Source organism: Arachis hypogaea, chromosome 2 (genome assembly GCF_003086295.3).
Source record: "Arachis hypogaea cultivar Tifrunner chromosome 2, arahy.Tifrunner.gnm2.J5K5, whole genome shotgun sequence".
Lineage (NCBI taxonomy): Eukaryota > Viridiplantae > Streptophyta > Magnoliopsida > Fabales > Fabaceae > Arachis > Arachis hypogaea.
The window spans coordinates 92,137,755-92,153,616 of NC_092037.1; the positions used below are offsets into that span (position 1 = coordinate 92,137,755).

Sequence of the window (15,862 nt, forward strand, 5' to 3'; positions counted from 1 at the left end):
TTGGGTCACGGGAGGAATGAAGGGAAAAGTTTGAGAGAAATGAATTCTTTCAAAAAAATTTTTAATTGTTTGGTAAGGTATATTTTCTCACTTTAGGTTTTCTTAAATAAAATTTAAAAAAAATAAATAAAAAATATTAAATAGTAAAAAATCATATTTTATTAAATAATTAAAAAAATTAAAAAAATTCAATCCCAAATTTAAGTTGGTAGTTTTTTTTTTTTACAATATAAATAGATAGTTTTCATTTATGAATAGGACTAATAGTGTCCAAAAAAATAAGATTATAAATATTGGTTAGAGCATCTTTTATCTACACTTCATTTAAATTGATAAGAGTCAATTTTACTAATTCATGAACTATTCTATTACCACTCTTTTTTATATGAGAGAATTCTACTAATCTTAAATTAGTTGATACATTAAAACAATCAACAATGAAAGACCCAAAATAATTATTTTGGCTCTTGTTAGATCTGAGACTTTGGATGATTTCTATATTGTCATTCTCTACAATAACATCAAAAAAGCAACATTGTTAGGCTTTTTTAAACAAACCATTGCCTCAATTTCTTGGGAATTAAGGGATAAGTCCCTTTTCCACGTGCTAGCCATTAAGATGGCACCAAAATCATCTCTTGCTGCTACTCCTATGCCAACCAATCCATTATCTAAAGTAGATGCATCTACATTTATTTTGATGGAATTGGTAGGTGGACAAATTCATCTTTCGAAACTGTTGGAGCCAGGAAGTAGAGATTGGAGCTCAGTATCGGTAATTCTCAAAGCAAAAAGGAACTCCTCATGCTTTCTTCTTGCTCGATCAATTGTTTTCAAAAACAATTCTTCTTTATTCTTGAAAATGAGATGGTTATGACTTGTCCAAAGAGATAGAAGTAGTTGCACAGCAAACTTTGATCTTGGGGATTAAGAGATTTCAACAAAAATTCAATCCACTCTGGTGCTTCTATAGATGAATTGCAGTCATTCAAATTGTCAAAGAGGAGTGAACCCAAAATCTTTGAACAAATTCGCAATTCTTGAAGAGGTGACTTTCAGTTTCTTCATTTTTCCAACAACGAGGACAGAGAGCAATACAACTGACATCTCTCTTTTGCAAGTTTAATTTTGTTGGCAGCAATTTATTAAGGATTCTCCAAGCACAGTAAATTGCGCGGGGGTGGGCTTTTACTTTCCAAAGTTGTTTCCACCGAGGTTCTTCTGGATTTGGTGATAGCCTACTTCTGTTTTGGAGTTGTTCTTGTTTTATGATCTTGTGGTACGCAACCTTGACTCTGTACTCTCCATTCCTTGAAAATTTTCAATAATATTAGTCTTGTTGGGTTGTTATTGGTGGTGGAATTCTTATGATTTGTTGGGTTTCGAACTCTATGTACATGTTCCTGATTTTCATAATATTCCATCTATTTCCTTCATCATTGATTAACTCTCTAACAGTTGCATTCTCATCTAAACTGTTAATTGGGCTTCATATTCTGTGATTGTTCTGTTCTAATAATCATGGTACCCCCAAATCTTTACAGACCTTCTATTTTTTATCTTCCAAAGTCTCCCAATTTAAAAACTTCCTTTGCATTCAAAATACTTCTCCATGTGTAGGTTGATGCATAGTCTGTTAATGCTTCTAGGAAACTAGTTCTAGAAAAATGCCTTGCTTTTAGGACTCTTGCTGCTAAGGATTCAGGTCTTATCATTAGTGATTAATCTCCACCCTTATTTCGCTAAAAACACTGAATTAAAGGCCTCAAATTTTTGGAATCCTAGTCCACCTTCTGGTTTACTTGAACAAAGTTTATCCCAATTGATCCAATGTATCTTCTTTTTTCCATTCCTACTCCCCTAGTAAAATTTTCTTATCATGGCATATAGGTGTTGGCAAAGTCTTTTAGGTGTTTGAAAGCATCCCATGATATAAGTAGGAATTGATTGTACAATCGCTTTTATCAGTGTCTCCTTTCTTACTCTTAAGAGATATTTCTCTTTTCATCCCTTGAGCTTATTCCAAACTCTCTCCTGGACAAAATAAAAAATTTTTCTTTTTGGATCTTCCCACAAAAGTGGACAAACCCAAGTACTTCAAGTGTTGTTCCACCACCTTTATCTCTAATCAGTCTTGGATAAGATTTTGTGTTATAGTAGACACATTTCGGCTGAAGAAAATTTTTGACTTATCCAAATTGATTCTTTGGCTTGAAGCTGTCTGATATTGGATGAGAACTTCCTTAATACCTTGTATGTCTTGGTCTGATGCTCTGGAGAACAAGATACTATCATCTGTAAAAAATAGGTGGGTTGTCTGAAAAGTTGTCGAAAAACTCTAATACATCTGATAATTTTGCTGTTTTAGGCCTTGATTAGGAGTCTTGAGAGTACTTCCGCACACAAAACAAATAGGTAGGGAGATAGTGGATGTCTCTGCCTCAAACCCCGTATTGGTAGAATCAATTTACTTCGGATTCCATTAACAAGAATTGAGAAAGTCACTGTCGAGACACATCTTTGAATTAAATTTACCCATCTTTATGAGAAATTCATTGATATCATGACCTCTTTCAGGAAGCACCAATTTATTCTATCATATGTCTTGGCCATGTCTAATTTGAGTCTAATGTACCTTTTTTGGCCTGTCACTTTTTTCTTCATATAATGAAAAATTTTGAATGCCACCAATCTATTGTCAGTGATGAACCTATCCTGCACAAAGGCACTTTGGAAGTTTTCAACAATATACAAAAAGATTTGTTTAAGTCTATGTGTAATAGTTTTGAAAAATAACATTAAATAAAGAGATGGGCCTAAAGTCTTTATCATATCTAGAATTCTAGATTTTCAAAATCATATAAATATAGGTCGAATTAATAGGGGAGGGATCAGTTTCATGATTTAGAATATTAAGCATATAATCAATAATATCATAACCCACAATTCTCCACATTTTTTTGGTAAAAGAGTGCCGGCATACCATCGGGTCCTGGTGCTTTGGTTGGATGCATCTGTTTGAGGACTTGGGTTACTTCTTTAACAGTGAAAGGCTGATTTAGGAATTCTCTTTTCTTTGCGTCAATCCTATTCTTCACTACATCAGCCGCTTGTCTTGATTCTTTCACACCCTCTGACCTGAAAATGTTATCAAAATACTCCACCATCACCTCTTCAATTTTCTCCTCTTTCTCATGTGTTACTCTGGGGTCATCTTTGATGGCTTTCACCTAATTCCTACTCTTTCTTTGTAAAGCTTTTTGGTGAAAGAATCTAGAGTTTTGGTCTCCATACCTAAGCCAATTGGTTCAGGATCTTTGAGCCCACCAAGTTTCTTCCTCCTTAAATGCTTTGTCCAAATCTGCTTTCACCTCTTTGATTTGCAAGATGACTCCTTCTTCCTGTTTTATGGTGTTTAGGTGTTGGAGTTTGTTTTGTAGCTTTCTTATCTTCTTTGGTATGTATCCAAAGAGCCTATTCCTCCATTTATCTAGCTCATTCCCGCAACAAGCTATTCTTCCTTGTATGGGTCCTCGTTTTCCTTTTCACACTTCTTCCATGATTTTTTCACACTCTTCGTTGCTTAAAAAATATTTTTCAAATCTGAACCTATGAGGAATCTTCTTTCTTCGACTTTTCTCACCCATCATATCAAATAAAATAGGGCTATGGTCTGATTTGTATCTGCTGAGGTGTTGAACAATTATTTTTAGAAAGGTTTGTTTCCATTCCATAGTTGTCAAGATCCTATCCAACCTTTCTTAGATATTATCTTTCCCTAATTGGCCATTTGTCCATGTAAATGAGTGGCCCACAAAGCCAAGATCAAGCAGTTCATTCATTTGGACAGCATCTCTAAAGCCCTGAACCTGTGAATAAGTAACCGGGTTCCCCCTTGCTTCTCCTCTTGTCCCATGATTTGATTGAAATCTCCGAATACTATCCATGCCAAATTAGAGTCTCTCCCTAGCGGATTTAAGAGATCCCAGCTAATGTATTTATCTTCATTCTCTAGCTTCCCGTAAAATCCCATTGCTCTCCACCTTTGCTTATTTTCCAACACTTGCACCTCCATATCTATATGAGTGGTAGATAAAGATCTGATTTCTACCTTGATGGTGCTACCCCACAAAATTGCTAGGCCCCCAGCTCTTTGTCTACTATCACCCTCACAATCTATCGCCACTATATTAGTCGTCCCTCTTTTATATATCATTCTCATCATTTCTATTTCTTTTCTCCTTGTCTCCATGAGAAAGACAAGGTTGAGTCCTTTTGTTTAATGAGCTTTGTCAAAGCTCGAACTGATCATGGGTTCCCAAGCCTACGACAGTTCCAACTAATCATCTTCATGGCCTTTCGCAGGGCTGCCGAGCAGCCTCTGCCATTAGAATTATGGGTTCTCCGTTAATCTTTGTCATCTTCACCTCAGTACTGTCAATCTCCATCTTCTCAGACTCTAATACCTTCCTCTTTTGTCCTCCAAAATCTGTATTCTCTTTCCCATTTTTTTGTTGCTGCTATCTGTCTTGCTTGCCTCTTCCACATTTTGTTTCCTTGTTTTATTGTCTCTTTTGCTATTTTTGTGCTGGTAACCTCTTTCAAGACTGTTGGAATCAATTCCTTCTCTTTCTCCCTCATCTCTTTCTTCTTTGTTTCTTTCCTTCTTGCTTCATCTTCTATATTCTTTGTGCTCTCTTTTTGTTTTGCTTTTTTTGGTAGGAATTCAGTGGCCATCATCAGCAGTATGTTGCTGTTTTGCTTCACTAGTGTTAAAGGAATTTCTTCTATTCATTCTTGTTCTATCCTTGCTCTCTGTTCTGGATTGTATTGTAATTGTTCTGCCTCCTTTTTCTTACTGTTAGATGACTCTAGTATATCTGTTATTGTTAATTTCTCCAAATTTTCTAGCATTCTTGCAGTAAGTCTTTGTTGGGATATTGTGTTTTTTTTCTTCTTTTTCTCTGAGTCTCCATTTTGTTGATTTTTCACTATTTTCACTATGCTTCCCATCAAATCTGCTTTCAACCATGGTCCTAACTCTTTAGATTTGTTCTCCCCCTTTTCTTTGTCCTCTATTGCTTGTTGGCAGTTATTTTTCTTATGCCCTATCAGTCCGTAGTAGTAACAGAAGTTAGGTAGCTTTTCATATTTAAAATTTGTCCAGATCAACCCATCTTCCTTACTACCAATATTTGCCCCTTTTAGGATGGGTTTGTTGGTGTTAAGAGTTACTGTGGCTTTTATAAAACGCACTTGTTCTCTTGTGTTTTGAAAAACATCACACTCTTTAACAACACCCAAAACAGAGGCTATTTTCCACCCTAATCTTGCAGTCTTACATTGTTCAAGTAAGTTCTATATTTACACTTTGATGTCAGCTTTGTCTAGTCTTTTCTCTACTGGATCTTCGCTTCTATTCTATTTCTACAAAAGAAACCACAAGTTTCTAAAATACCATGGACTCTCCTTCAGCACTCTATCTAAGTCTGACTCTTTCTGGAAGAAGATTTGGTAGATATTGGACTTCAATTCTACTATTCTCAGTCCTTCTGGTTTCTTCTAAATATTCTGCATTGCAGATTATATCCATGCGCTGTTGATATTTTTTTCAGTTAGTAATCTTTCTATTAAGATATTTTCGCACCCTTGTAAGCCTTCCTTCACGTCTTTATTGCTGAACACTACCAAAAATTCTTCATCCTCTTGGTCTTGGGTTGTATTTTGTGTATCTAATATGGTGTTTGTGTTTGATTTGTTAATTGTGTTTGATGGAATAGGATCTTAAGCTACACTCCTTCAAACCCTAGGAGAGGAGGAGAGAGGACATCGCTATTTGCATGTTATTTTTTCCTTCAAATTTGAGTTGGTAGTTAAAGAGAGGTCAATAGCGTTGCTGACCGCTTAGCAAAAGTGATTGCCAGTGATGTTACTAAATTCATCTAGCGTGTATCTTTGCCTAAAGTAGTGTTAGAAACTTAGAATTGCTACATCGTGACTTAGCTTAGTGTGTTGTTTCTTTTTCTATTCCTGGCTCTTTTTCTTTTTCTTTTTTTTTCTTCTTTAAACATCTAAACTAATACATAATGATTGATTTTGTAAATAATTTTTTATGTATGTGTAATATTTTTATTTTATTTTTTACTCTAATATCATTAGTGAACGCTAATCTACAGAGATAATTATGACCATAATTTAAATATGTATTCAATAGAAAAAAGATCTTTTAAAATAAAAAAATTGTAAAGTTATAAATTAATGAGTTAATCATGAATTTGCAATTTCTCTCTTATATGAACCTTATTACTTTGATTTAAAGGTAATTAAACTTTCACTTTCTTACTTTACTAACCTCTTTTTTTTAGAGGAGCTTGATCCATTCAAATATTTTACTATGTTTCAATAATATGTATTCAAGTAAGTTTATTATGACAAATTTTGTATGTCTATTTTCGTATTTGACCTCCTTAATCCTTACTATAACTATAACTTGATCCTTTTTATGTTATGTAAATGAAGTTGCGTTTGGACTTAATATTGAATAGCACGACAACTTTATGATTTATTATGTGTGACAAGAGACAATGTTGAGATCTTAATTGGCTCATATTTTCATATATATTGTTACTAAATTTATAAGAATCAATTCCACCAAGTGCACCGGATAACCATTAATAAGAAAGTGAACAAAATGATTGTTATTCCTTTGAGGACCAATTCAATCACTAGTTTAATTGAGTCTAAAGTTTGCGACATACTTAATACTCAAAGCGAGGCCAGTATTAGCCGCACTATACAGAATGTCATTGTGGAAACTAATAGAGCTTAAGATTTAACTGGAGAAATTAATGAATAAGAAGTTTATTCATTCAAGTGCTTCGTCATAGGGGTAGTTATTTTGTTAATAAAAAAGAAAGATAATAACATGTGATTGTGCGCAAATTATAGGAAATTATGGCAATTAGTATTGTGACCATTATTTTTCTTTTTAACTTTGTGGTATTGCGATGACAAAATTTTTTACTAAGATTCACAACTTTTATTATTTTAGTCCATTAAATTCAAAATTTATTATATGATCTTCGAGATTTAGCTCCAGGCATTATATTGATTTTTGGACCATTTTCAACGCTGAGTCGATGAGCAGAATGTTGAGCATGTTCTAACTTGCCACACTGGACACAGGGCTAAACAATATCGTTTCATTTTGGCGCTTAAACAAAACAAAAATGAGAAGACGGAAAAAAGTTTATATGATATACAAACGGATTTATGTTCTTTCATTTTTCAAAATGACCTTGTTTTTACTTTATTTAACCACCAAAATAAAATAACATCGTTTAGCCATGTGTCCAACATGGCAAGACAGAGCTAACCCAGCACTCTATTCTCTGACTTAGCATTTGAAAGGGTTGAGAGACCAATTGGTGCTTAGAGTTGAGTCTTGCGGACCAATATAGTAAATTTTGAATTTGAGGAACTAAAATAGTAAAAATCGTAAATCTCAAATATCACTATAGAAATTTAGTTGTATTGAAACTTACCATAAAACCGAACAAAAAATTATCGTAAAATCAAACCAAAATTTATAACAACCAATCTAAGAATCGAAAAAAACCATTTTTCGATAAAATTGATCGGTTTGATTTTCGATGAACTTAATGAAAGCCGAATTGAACCCAGGAATAACATGTAGTGCCAATGATTTTACAATTGGTTTATGCTAGGTAACCAATGATTTTCTCGAATAATATGAATAACGGGCCCTAAAATTGGCCAAATTCAACTAAAACACACTACACTCCAAATTTCTCACTTAAATCTTAATATTAGAATAACCATCCACACATCTAGTGAATTAAACATCCAATATATCTATTGTTCACATTGTTTAATATTTTCATTGTTTACCCATACTTTTTCTTTACAATTTTATCCTTTAACTTAACATCAAAATCCCCAATCTTAAGTGAGTGACTCATTCATGCAAGATGCAACGCCTCCCTCCCTATTTGAAACTCAGAATCTCCCTACTTCCCTCCCTCCATTCTTTTCCATAGAGCCTCCTTCCCTCCATCCGTAGCACCTCCCTTCCCCCTCCTCCATACACAGCTCTCTTTTCTCCATCCTTCTCACGCATTCTGCAACAGTGGCGTGTTCCTCGTCGCGCCATCTCGCAAGTCCCAACCATGACAATCTTCTCTGTCACCAAGCACTTCTCTGTCGTCAAGAAGCCCATGCCGTCACCAAGCACCTCCCCGTCTCCAAGAAGCCTTCGCCGTCACCAAGCAGTCCTCTTCGTCGTCAAGAACCCCACACCATTATCAAGCCCTCTCTTACAACTCAACTGATGAGTTTGGAAAATTCAAGTTTAAATTAATGATGATCAAACATTATTAATATGACTAATTGCAAGATTATTATTTTAATTCTAATTTTCATGTGTTGATTAAATTAATTTTGCAATGCAGGTTATATATATTGGACCAACTTTCAGCCTTAGTGTTAATTTGGTGTGATTATAGCTGAATTGATTTGGGCCGAAAAAATAAAAAATGTTGCAAGCCCAAATCAAAATCTATATTTAGCCTTGTTGAATGTTTCCTACTTTATATGGCTGAATTGATTACCATATTACATGGGTCAGGATGAATTTTGTTGTTAGCCCAAAATTAAAATTGCTTAAAGACAAGCATGTTTGGTCCGAAACCATGAAGCAAAGAAAATAAAGCTTCATTGCTTCCAACGGAACCCATTTCTAGCATGTGGTGGAACTCAAATATCATTAAAATAAAATGAATATATGCATGAAAAATATGAGAGAGAAAGTGTGATTGACATGATTGATTGCATTGAAGATGCACGCTACTCAATATAGAGGAAAAGCAATTCATTACAATTAATTTATTCTATTTCATTTAATTGCTTTCCTTTCAAACTCCATCTTCTCTCTCATTTCTTTCTTTCTTTCGGTCAATACCCAAGAAACCATGGAAGCAAAAATGAGCTACCAAAGAAAGGAAAAGCACGTCTCAAGACCATCATGATGATGGCAAGAAAACATAACAAAATAAAAGTATGTTGTGGTTGAGATTTTCACCAAAAATGGTAAGATTTGGTGAGATAATCTCGAGCTCCTCATACCCAAAAAGAAAGAAGGAGATTCGGCCAGCAAGGAGGATATCCTTGGAGGCATGGCTTGTCTCTGATTCTGTTCAACCACCACAGGAAGTAGCTAGAGTGGCGAAGTGATGGAAGAGGCAAAGATTGGAGCAGATGAAGTCATCATCATCATGAAGCATCAAGGGCCAAAAATCCATCTTGGAGAGCAAGCCAAGGATGGAGAGCTCGGATTGATGAAGACTGTTGACCAAGGAAGAACTAGAGGTATTTGCATGTTGGGTTTTGCATGAGTTACCTCCTCTCTCTCTTTGGCCGAACCGGTTATGTGTGAAGGAAAAGAAGTTAAGCTTGGTTTTTGTTTCAACTGTGAAGGCTTCTCCTCTCTATAAAAGGGGTGAACAGTCACGGTTTGATTCAAGGAGTTAGAAGTAAGCAGTGAGAGTGCAAGGCACAGGATTCTCATAGCTACCTAAGCTTACAGATTTTCTTCTCCTTCAATGTATTCTGTTTAGTATTTTTCTGTTTAATTTTGTCATGTCTTGAATCTCATGGAAAAAGGCAAACAGTGAGGTTTGTATGAAAAAGTCATAGAGCGGAAAAAGGCAAAGAGTACAAAATTAAAAGAAAAAGCCATAGATGTCCTTAGAATTCCTTTGTTCATCTATGTTGTGTTTCATGATTCTGTGGGAATCCCCTTGTAAGTTGGGTTAGCACTTTACAATTTGTAATCAGAATGATTATAGTGAAATTCCATCATTGTTGTGATGGAGACTGGATGTAGGCTGCACTGCACTTAGCAGCTGAACCAGGATATATTTGGGTGTAATTCTCTCTCTCTTCTACTCCATTTTTGTTTCTACTGCACAGGAGACAAAACCAAAAATATCTTGTGCCAAGTGACGAGACAAAAATAAAAGTCTCGTGGCTAGGGACGAGACAAAAATAAAAAAGTCTCCTCAAAGACCAGAAAGTGTAATAAAAAAAAGGGGGCTAAGATTCAACCCCCCATTCTCTTAGTCACTGAAACCATCATCAACAATGTCTTTTTTGGAGGCTAGTATATTCACTAATTTTTAGAATGAAATTTGTTATTGTTGTTGGTTCTCAACTTTACTTGTCCTAGTTTGTTGTTGTTGTTGGTCTAATTTGTTGAGTTAAATTTGTTGCTAATTATGTACTTCGTTAGTCCTAATTTATTGTTGTTGCTGGTCTAATTTGTTGAGTTAAATTTGTTGCTGTTGTTGGTGATTTTGTACTTCACTTGTCCTAATTTGTTGTTGTTGGTCTAATTTATTGTTATTGCTGATTCTATACTTTACTTGTTCTAATTTGTTGAGTTAAATTTGTTGTTGGTCTAATTGGTTTCGTACTTCTTCAATGACAACTAATTTTGAGGAGTTTATTGAGGAGTTTGAAAATTTTGAATTAGGTATGAAAAAAAATTGAAGTTTCTTTTATAAATTATGCGCATTGCTTTATATTTTATAATTTATATTGATTTTTTTATTTTATTTTGTAGGAATTGTATCAATGGAAGAAGATGATAAATTTGGTGTGGATTCAGATTAATCATGATAACTGATTTTGTTATTATTTAGTTTTAAAGTGTGTTTGTTAATTGTTAGTTTGTAGTTTGAATTTAAGATAGTGTTTCATGTTTGTTAGACATTTCATATGTTTGTTTTATGTTTAGTTATGTGGGTTAGACATTTCATATATTTGTTTTATGTTTAGTTATGTGGGTTTGTTTTATATTTAGTTATTGAGATTAATTAAAATTGTATTAAATTTAAAAATCTAATGTATTTTTATTTTTTTAAGTTTATTAATTATTTTAAACTTTATTTTATTATGATTAATGACCTGACTAATTAGGATTTAAAAATAAAAAAAATCGATTGAACCAAATTGCTTTTAGTTCGGTTTGATTAGTGTAAAAATGACCAATTGATTGGTTGATGTTAAAAGAGAATCGATTAGATCAATTTAGTTGGTTTTTGGTCTAAAACCGAACCATACCAAACCAATAACACTTCTAATTACGACATATTAAAAATCTTTTTTTTTTGGACGGGGACCCGGGCCAACAAACTAGCCCAGGCCCAGAACTAGAGATCCATGCTCCCCTAAACCGACCCGTTATGTCCCGAACCGACCCATTATCCAATGAAAAATCCTTCGATTGCCGCGAGAGTGAAACACTCAATTTCGCTCCTGCTCCTTCGTGGTTCCTTCACAGCAGGTAGCCGGAGACCTTATTTGATCTTGCATGGTTGATGATGCCCCTGGAGTCAAGACGACTTGGACTCTTCCCATCTGCTCTGTCTTCGCACCATGTTATCTCCGAAGCAGCAACCAGGCTTCATCAACATGGCCTTCCATCATCGCCTGGCCAAGCTCCATCATACCATCTTCCTTATATCTCAGCCCATGATTCGCACTGTGGCTCCCCTGCCTCATAATCCCCCGGCCGCAACTTTAAAATAGCCCTGTCTTGGGTTGCATGTAGATCCTCTGTCTCAGATCCCTGACGATCTGGATGAAATCCTGATTTCCCTGTCTCATTGCCTGGTTCGAGCCTTTCCAATTCTGCCTAATCTCAACCTTCCTTTTGTTCTTTTATAATTGTTGTTTTACATTTGGACCTCTTCTCTAATAATGCTCTGTATGTCTGCAGGTGGTTTGATGCTCCAACTCACTGGTAATGTTTCTGCTTCTGCTGCTTTCGCCACCGCATGGGCTAACCGATTTTCGTTTCTGGGGGTCCAAGTTACTCCCTTTTCAGGTGAAGTTTCCATTAGGATTCGAATGTCTTGAATTATTGCCAAAGCCTCTCCTAAATCTGTCTTGGATTTGATTGCTTGTACTAGCTTTAAATTGTCAGATTCAATTAAAATTCTGCCCATTTGTAAGTTGTTTACTATGATTAATGCTTGCCTTATTGCCTGAGCTTCTGCCATGATACTTGATCTAGCTTGAATTTTACCTGAGAATCCTAACATGATCCTTCCTCTGTGATTTCTTATAACTACAGCTATTGCTCCTGTTCCGGTGTCTTTCTTGAAGGCTGCATCAACATTAGCTTTTAGCCAGTTCTCAGGGGGAGGTCTCCATTTCACCAGGTTAGTTTTCCTTCTAATTATTTCTGTTTTGTGTGTTTGCTGCTTTTCTACTTGCTTCCAGTATGTTGCCTCTAGTGCTGTTGCCCTGCAAATTGTCCATCTAGGATTAACCTCCTGTTGTTGGAATAACTTATTGTTCCCAGTTTTCCATATCTCCCACATGAGAAATCCTAGTTTGCTAACTCTCTTTTCCTGGTCTCCTCCACCCCCTGCTCTCAACCTCTTTATGCATTCGACCATCCACTTCCCGATTGAGCTAACAGTCTCCACTGTTTGGGTCCATTGGCACTCCGCTCCGAACCATGTGGCCCTGGCCCAGTCGCATAATAGCAAAGCATGTTCTACCGTCTCTGAACTTTTTAAGCATATTTTGCATACTGGATCTGATGCCATCTTTCTTTTATATAAATTAGACCCTACTGGTAATATATCATGGCATGCTTTCCATAAAAACATTTTGATCTTCTGGGGGACTTCCATTCTCCACACCTCCTTCCATATCTCCCTTTTATCCTCACTTGTTGATGGATTTTCATGTTTCCAGTTCTGCCCAATTCTTCTCGATGCATAATATCCTGTTCTTATTGAATAATTTCCATCTTCCCTCCATGGCCAATATAAGTGGTCCTCTTTGTTCATCACACTGACAGGGGTGCTGAGAATCTCTTTGCAAATATCTTGGGAAAACATGCTTTCGATCTTCCTTTTATTCCACCCTTCACCGTTTGCAATAAGGTCTTTAACCCTTGAGTCATCTGTGCTGTTTGAATTGAGAGGCCCACTCCTCCCAGCTATCCAATTATCTTTCCAAATTCTGACTTTAGAGCCATCTCCTATGCTCCACTTTGCACTCTCCTTTAACAGTTTTCTTCCCTGTAATAAGCTTCTCCAGATCCATGACGCACCCTTTTTGCCTGATGCTGTCCAGAAGTTACCGTCCGGAAAGTAGATCGATTTCAAAGTTTGCACCCAGATTGCATTTGGGTTCTTTAATACTCTCCATGCTTGTTTTGCAAGGTAGGCTAAATTTTGATTTTCAAGATCTTTAAACCCCAGTCCCCCATTGCTCTTGCTCTCAGTAATGCTCTCCCAATTCTTCCAATGGATGCCTCGTTCCTTTCCCGATGCTGCCCACCAGAATCTTGTAACCTTTGCGCAAATTCTCCTGCAAAAGCTTTTTGGGAGTTTTATGACATTCATGATATACGATGGCATAGCCTAAATTACAGCCTTTATTAGTATTTCTTTGCCTGCTTGATTCAGCAACCTTTCTTTCCATCCTTCTAGTTTATTCATGATCTTTTCTTCTATCCATGCTAGTGCCTTGTTCTGATATCTTCCCCATATTGCTGGTAATCCCAGGTATTTTCCTGGCGTGTCCCATGTTGTCATTCCTAAAATCTCTTCTATGTCTACCCTCGTTTGTATCGGCACTTGGCTTCCAAAGGAAATGCCTGACTTGTTCATGTTGATTCTTTGTCCGGATGCCTCTGTGTATTCATTTAGCACAGTTATGATCTGAAATATCTCCTCTTCTTTCGCTTTCGCAAATATTATGCAATCATCTGCAAATAACAGGTGAGTAAGAGTCGGAGCTGTTGGGGCTATCTTTAGGCCTGTTATTTTCCCTTTCGTTCTAGCCTCTTGCATAAGAGTCGTGAATACCTCAGCTGCTAAAATGAAAAGGTATGGGGATAGTGGGTCCCCTTGGTGAAGACCTCTCTGAGGCTTAATCTTCTTCGATAGTTCTCCATTGACCTTGATCCTATAACTTGCGCTTCTTACGCATTTCATTACCAAATCAATCCACTTTTCGGCAAATCCAAATTTTCTGAGCACCATTTCAAGGAAATCCCATTCTAGCCTGTCATATGCCTTATTCATGTCTAACTTGATTGCTATATTTTGTGATCCCTCTCTTCCTTTCTTATTTAGGCTATGATAAACTTCTTGGGCAATTACAACATTATCTTGTATTAGCCTTCCTCCCACAAATGCACTCTGGGTTGGGGATACTATATCCTTGAGAAACCTTTTCAGCCTCAACACTATAACCTTGGTAATAATTTTATAAATAAAATTGCAGCAGCTGATTGGTCTTAATTGATTAAGTTCTTCTGGGTCCTTGACCTTTGGAATTAAAACTACTATGGTTTCACCAATCTCTTCCGGTAAAAACCCATTCCGAAAGAATTCTTTGACTACTGCACATACCTCCTTCTTGATTATCTCCCAGTGCTTTTGATAGAACATTCCATTTAGGCCATCTGGTCCAGGAGCCTTAAGGCTGCCCATACTAAAAACTGCTTTTCTGACTTCATCTTCTGTGACCTCTGAGATTAACTCCCTATTCATGTCTTCCGTGACCCTCCCTGGAATATTTCTTAAGGCTGGTTCACAGTTCCTATTGTTACTCGAAGTAAAAAGTGCGTCAAAACGCTCCTCGATATGCCTCATAATTCCTTTCCTGTCCTGTATCCAAGAACCCGCATCATTTCTCAACTTATCGATTCGGTTCCTTCCTCTTCTTTGAATGGTTGTGGCATGGAAAAAAGATGTGTTCTTGTCTCCCCATTTTAGCCACTTTAACCTGGCTCTTTGTCCCCAATATTTTTCTTCCTGTTTCCATAATGCTGCTATATTCTCTTTTATCTGCTGTATTTTCTCTTGCTTCTCTTGTGTTAGGTCTGACTCTTGTAGCTTCTTTAATTCCTCCTTCAGCTTGTGGATTTCTTTATCTGCTCATTTTAGCGTCCTCCTGCTCCACTTTTTAAGCTCCTCTTTACAATTCTCCATTCTTGTTGTTATTCCTTTCCAGGCGCATCCTTGTACGTTTTCCATTTCCCATCCCTTCCTTACCGTATTCTCACACTCCTCATGATCAGTCCAAAAGGCCTCAAACTTAAAAGTCTTCTCTATCCTTTGAACTTGATTAACATCCAAAACTAATGGGCAATGATCAGAACTGATAGCCGGCAGAGCTTTGAGTGATGCCTGCTGGTACAAGACTCTCCATTCCCAATTCACTAAAGCCCTATCTATCCTCTCCCTTGTTACAACTCCATTCCTCGGATTTCCGAACCATGTGAATCTTCCTCCTTTGATATCTAAATCCATAAGATAATTCAAATCTACAAACTGCCTGAATTCCCTAACCTGATTTAGTGGCTTTGGATGTAGACCTATTTTCTTTTCTTGGCTTAAAATGTTATTAAAATCCCCTATGAATAGTTGTGGCTCCCCTTTGTTGCTGTTGTTTGCTGTGATAATTCTCCATTGCTCTTTTCTTCTTCCAAAACATGGATTTCCATATATAAAGTTACCCTCCCATATTTTTCCTTTCCTATCATCAATACGAGCTTTTATATGATTATCACACCAAAAGTAAATATCAATATTATATATTTCATTCCACAAAAGGCATAGTCCTCTAGACAGTCCCCGGGATTTTATGTGAAATACATTCTCAAAATGTAATCATCTTTTCAACTTCTTAATAATGCTTTCTCTTGCTCTGGTCTCCATTAAAAATACTATTGCAGTCTTCAATTGCTTGCACATGCTGTGCAATTCAGAAACCGTCGCGGGAGCCGCTACCCCGCGACAGTTCCAGCTTA

The 15,862-nt window shown here is 36.3% G+C and overlaps 1 long non-coding RNA gene across 1 annotated transcript; it reads left to right on the forward strand.

Moving 5' to 3' along the window:
• Positions 1 to 537: 537 nt before the first annotated feature.
• Positions 538 to 6,137, forward strand: LOC140179983 (uncharacterized). Its single transcript, XR_011874227.1, has 3 exons — positions 538 to 1,048; positions 1,122 to 1,279; positions 5,781 to 6,137. It is a non-coding gene; the product is annotated as an uncharacterized lncRNA (long non-coding RNA).
• The last annotated feature ends 9,725 nt before the right edge of the window (positions 6,138 to 15,862 follow it).